The following is a 6,106-nucleotide window of genomic DNA, read 5'->3' as shown; positions in this document are numbered from 1 at the left end:
TTATACCTTTTTGCTCGGTTAATCTCAACCGTTGGATCAAAATGACTTATGGAATGCACCGCACCCATCGGCCGCATGACAACCCATGGGTCCCATAGGCATCGTCATGCACAGCAATAGGAAAATGTGCCCATTAAATGCGCTACAGACAAGATGTGCTACATGAAATGGCGTGATTTGAAACGATTGGGCAGAAAGATGAAAGGTATATTAATAGCTGGAATGGCTGGCACGCGTTAACTCCTAGTCCGAAGGTTGCACTGCTAGCTGGGGGCTTAATGTCACAGGTATTTCCCGCTCTACCCCTTGTGGGTTAGACTCAACCTAGCGGGCCGGCCCAATCGCATATTGCCCAATAGACTTCGAGCTGAATTCTTCGAAGCAAGCTCACACGTCGCTGGAGCCTGAGCTCGGATCTTAGGGCTCAGCGAGTTTCTAGCAATTCCTCTAGCTTTTCGTACTATTTGAGCGAGCTCCCAACGACTTTTACAGTTTGCCGGCCTAGCCAACCAGCTTGCATAATTAGAAGATCATATGCTCGAGAACATTAGTGGCCTAGGGGCCGTCCCAGCTGGGCCACTCAGGCCCAATTTGGCCCCGTCCTCTCGGCCCATATCAGTCCTATCTTGGCCTCTTACAACAACATCATTACAACCACATTTTGATTTTCGTGTGTTCACCTTAGATCCCATCCTCATTAATGATGGATCTCGTCCACATTAATTAGGGTCTCGTCGGCACCTTACTACTACATGGGCACTTCCGCTGGCGCCATAAATTCCGTCACATCATTTGCAGACGTACATCATATGCAGGAGGACTTTTCCACCTCCCATATATCGACCAGCTCTTCCTAGAGCCATGGTATGCTTTTCCTGCCAACTTGCTAATACTCTGCATTCAGTTACTCGCTTACTGACTTGGGTATCGGAGTATTATTGTAGGGACTGGACGATAGATCCACAAATCAAACCAGATAACTCCTTTATTCTCCCATTTGGATTCATCACGTCAGTGCGGGCCAACGAATCACCATCGACCAATTCTGAACGTCGACAATAATATACTTCATGAGGATTTTAGATCAAATGTAGAGGTTGGAATCCTCCCTTTAGCAGCAATGACTTGCTCCTAAATAGCTCCTAAACACTTATTTGGATAACTAATCCGATCCCCAAAAATACAAGGTACATAGTTAGTCAATAGGAAGGGAAGTAGGCTCTGGAATGAGAAGAAGATAGAATAATCAAGAGAGAAAAATGGAGCATCAAATGCAACCGCAACAACGTATCCATTTTTTTTTCTTCTTCTTCTTTTTCTTCTTCTTCTTCTTCTTCTTCTTCTTCTTCTCTTATATACTAAGTCCTAGAAACCCTAATATGCTCAATAATCGATTAATAGCCAAGGAGAAAGAGAGGGGACAAATGGGAGACAAGCCCACATCATAAAGAGCACACCTTATGCCTTTAATCATTCTCCTATTGGCTTTCTTTTTCAATCAAAGTAGAAACGAGAAAACGGGTTGTGAGATTCACGACCCTCTACAATAGAAATGGTCGACAGTTCAAATGAGTTGTCAACCGATTGGCATGAATGGTCGACCGCTTGGCAAGAATCGGTCGATAACTTGTAAGGAATTATCAACCAATTTTCTCAAGTTTCTATAAATTACATCTAAGTTCATTAACTATTAATGACCATTTCATCATCTCATGATGAAACCGAGCCCCTCATTAAATCTTAATGGCATGCTTGTCAACTCTTGACAATTGCTTCTATTGATTTAATCATTGAACTCGATCTATTAACTCTTAACAGTGACATCATTAACTTTTAATGATGATTACAGCTTTCATCACTTAGTTAACCACTACACCCAAATATGTGTGTAACCTTCTAGGTTCACTACTAAGTAGAAATCGAGACACGTCAAACTCTTTGACTTTAACCAAACACTTTGGTCTACAATGAGGATCTCTCAATCTTCTCGATGTACCCCGAAAGACCCTGATTGATAACTAACATTATATTAGGGTGATCCTACCAGTAATGAAATCTAACTTCCTTAAGAACCTATTAGGGCTTTCGATTCCTATGCACTATAATTCCTCCATCAACTAACATCTCGATCGAGTGAGAGTCTTGGACTGATTAAACTCACTAACTTGATAATTGTAATGACCCAAGTCATGTCTATGGCGTTTAAAGTATAATTTGATGATAATTTCTTTTTGATGTATTATATTTGGGTAGCATTAAGATTTTTAAAGATGGGGAAGGTATTTTTTTTTTTATGTGGATCTAAGCATTCTAATATTTGATGATAAATTGTTCTGATGGCATGAAAAATAGTTTTAGATTGGTGTAAAATTTCTTTTGGTTCATGGGATCAAGAATTTAAATGAATGGACCACAATCAATTAGTTAATGAGTTCATGGGCTATCAGGTGAGCTATATAATTGTTGGGTTGGGCTTGGGCCCAATGGTGAAGGAAATTTAAATTTTATTATGTGGATAAAAAAAAAAAGTGTCAAATAAGTGTCAAATGTCAAAAATGCCCTGAAAAGCTTGTTTGTTATCAGAAAAAGGAGGGGCAATTGAGTCTTTATGAAGGCTGGCATGCAGACCTGCTGCTGCAGCCCACCCTTTTCTTCTAGGCACTGTAGTCTGCTTCCATTTCAGTGTCGATTCACATATCCCCTTTTGTCTCCCCACTGTTCCATTGCTCTTCGTCTTCACCTCCTACGAGCTCTTCTCTTCTTCTTTGTTCTTGTTGCTACTGCTGCTTATGGCTGCTTCCTTATGTTTCATGCAGTTGATTGGGCTTTTGTGGTGGGTGCTTCATCTTGATTTTTCCATTCCAGGCAAGTCCCTTTCTCTTCTTCATCATGCACAACTCTCTGTTGGGGTTTTCCTCGTTGCCTTTCAGTGAGATATATATATATTTATTCATATACCCATCGTGCTGGGTGTGTGTGTACTTTCCTCTGTTATGGTTATTAAATCTTTAAATCTTGAACTCTTACGATCTCATTGATGTCTCGTTTATGGGGTTTGATTCATCCCCACTTTCCCTTCGTGAATGGCATTTTCTTGTCTCAGGGAAGGATACAAAAACTCAATCATCTGTATCTAACGAAGCTGTATATTCATATGTATGCATTACATTCGAATGAGAGGCTACTCATTCAGATGGCTCCCTCATAAGCACTCAAGCCCATTCGAATAGGCTCCCGACTATTGTAACGCCCCGCTCCCACTTACGGGTGTTACTCGTGAACAATCACCCGAATTGTCCACCTGCCCGGCCTTAGGCGAAGGGTGGATCGTGTTTCAAGACAAAACGCCCTAGGTGGGATCTAGGCTCGTCCTTCCCTTCGCTGAATCCCAGGATTCGCTAGCGGAATTGGGCTTTAGCCACACTGCATTGGCTATAAGGAAAATCTCCTTCAGGCGCCCAATCGCCATTTTCTCGTTAATTTTTTTTTTCATCGAAGAATTTTACCGGGCTCCAAGAAAATCACCATTTAAACCAATCCATTGATGGATCACCAATTTTGGAGGAAAAACTCATCATTTTCAATTTTCCAAATTTTCGGTGTTTTCTCCAAAAATGCCCGAAAATCCATTTGCTTTGAAAATTCCTCCGGGGCCCAAAATAGATTTATAAATGCCCCAATTTCTCCCAAAATTCCAATTTTTTTAAAAAAATTGGCCGACAGGGCCTACTGGCCCGCGCAAGGCCCGCGCGGGGCCCCACTGGGCGCTGGCTGCGCGGGCTGGCCCCACATGCCGCGCGGCCGCCCGCGCGCGTGAGCCCGCACGCACGCGGGCCCGGGCGCCTACGCTCGCGCCTGCCCGCGCGCGCGCCCGCGTGCTGGCACGGCCGCCTGCGCGCGGCCGCTTGCTCGCGCGCGCGGCCGCCCATGCGGCCCAGCCCACGAGCAGGCTGCGGCCTGCTGCTGCTGATTTCCAGCAGCTTCCCGCTGCTGGTTCCCTCCTTTTCTCTTCCTTTTTTTTTATTCTCTTTGGGCTATAAAACCCCAAATTTTCCAAAAATTCCACTCCAAAAAAAAATGCATTGAAAATTTCCACATTTTCAATTTCCAAGCCTATTTTACAACAAAAATTCTTTTCTCCAACTCACAATTTATTCCAAATAAATTACATTCATGGTTCTAGGCCTTCACAAGCCCTTGCAACCCTTAACATACATCACATGAAGCACTTACCAATAATAGGCTTCCCTAAGCCATTAAACCACAAATTGAACACCACAAACCTAGGCTTCTCAAGCCATAACCTTAGCTTTACAACAAAAATAAAATGATACACCATGAGCTTCAACCACAAGCTTCCAACACATTCCCTTTTCTTCTTTTGGCATAAGAACAACCTACAAGGGGAGGATAAAACCTCATGAGCTCAAAGCTCAGTAAGGGTGCATATGCAAAGTAAATACAAGCATAACAAGTCTATGTAATAACAAATGCATGCAAGTATGGTTAGGTCATTTCATCCTCACAACCCAACATGGTTTGAGGCATCAACCTACCACTTCTTTCCCACCCCCATGGCCATAGGTCTCATGAACAAATAAAGCATGCAAAAAGATACATAAAGATTTATGCAACCTACTTACAATGCAATGCAAGGCCTCCACCACTTGGGGCCATCCCTTACCTTAACAATCTTCTCCTTGAAGCTTTGTTTCTTCTTCTCAAGAGAGCTTCCCTCTTCATTTGCTCCCATCTAAAATGGCATTTCAACAAGCCACTAAATTTTTGTATACAAGCATACCAAAAATGAAGAGAAGAAAGTATACTTACTTGATTTCTTCCTTATCTTCTCTCTTTCTTCACTCTTCCCTCCATGGAAGACTTCTTTCTCTTTCTTTCTTTCCTTCCTTCTTCATTTCTTCAAATGGCCAAAAGGGAGACAAGTCTCCCACACTTGCCCTTTTATACTACCATTTTCAAATTTCAAGAATGGATCTTCACCATCCATTTAAAGCACAATCCATGTGCTTATGGGAGACTTGATCTCAACCATCCATTTTAATAAATAAGGCTTCTCTCTTGAAGAAAACACAAGAAGCACAATCCATGTGCACTTTTCTTGGTTACTCTCATCCATTGGATTTCCTTTGCCTTTACAAGACTTCATCTCCACCATTGAAAGAAAGCACACTTTTATTAGGATGGCAATCCATGCCATTTCTTCTCTTTAAATCCCCACCATATGATTTATTCTCTAATTCAAGAATACATCTCATCCATTGAATTTATATTTATTTCCCATTTAAATAAATCCTCCCATTTTCACTCATAAATGAGTGACTAATTTCCATTTCTTTCCCATTTAAATTAATGGGACTAATTTCACATCCATCACACTTGAGAGACATAATTCTTTTCTTTCCCATTTAAATTAATGGGACTAATTTCCAACATCACATTTGAGAGACATAAATACTTTCTTATGTATTTAAATAACTCTCATATTTTCCAAGGCATTAATGGTGACCATTTACCATTTTCTTTTTTGGATTTTCTTTAATCCATATAATCATGCCTCTTATTAAATGCTTGAAAGACCATTTAATATTTCTTTTGCATTTAATTAATTCCTTCTCCAACTCATAAATCCACATATATAATTTCTCTTAAATTTCCAAGATTATGCCAAGTGTCACTCTAAGACACAAACTTGGCTTCCAATTCTTTATCTTGGTCCTCCATGTGGCATTACCACATTAATTCACTAACTTAGGGAAAATTTAATTATTCTCCTCAAATAATTTATTATCAACCATTTTCTCTATTTCCAAAATTAATTTCCTTCATGGCATCTCTCCAAAATTCCCAAATACTATTTGTGAATTTATTAATCCCACATATTTCCTCATAAATACCATATTGGGATTTTTATTCACTTATACACCTAATTCCACATAGGAATTATTTTTAATTTATCAAAATACCCTTTATTGGATTTCTCTATCCAAATTACCGAAATACCCTTCTCATGGGCATTCTCAATCTCAAGGATCATCACTTCCTCAAGGGCATTTTTGGAAGTATACTTACTTCCTTTCCTATTCTC

Source organism: Diospyros lotus, chromosome 8 (assembly GCF_014633365.1).
Source record: "Diospyros lotus cultivar Yz01 chromosome 8, ASM1463336v1, whole genome shotgun sequence".
Lineage (NCBI taxonomy): Eukaryota > Viridiplantae > Streptophyta > Magnoliopsida > Ericales > Ebenaceae > Diospyros > Diospyros lotus.
The sequence above is the reverse complement of the archived record's forward strand: the minus strand, read 5'-3'. Positions refer to the sequence as shown.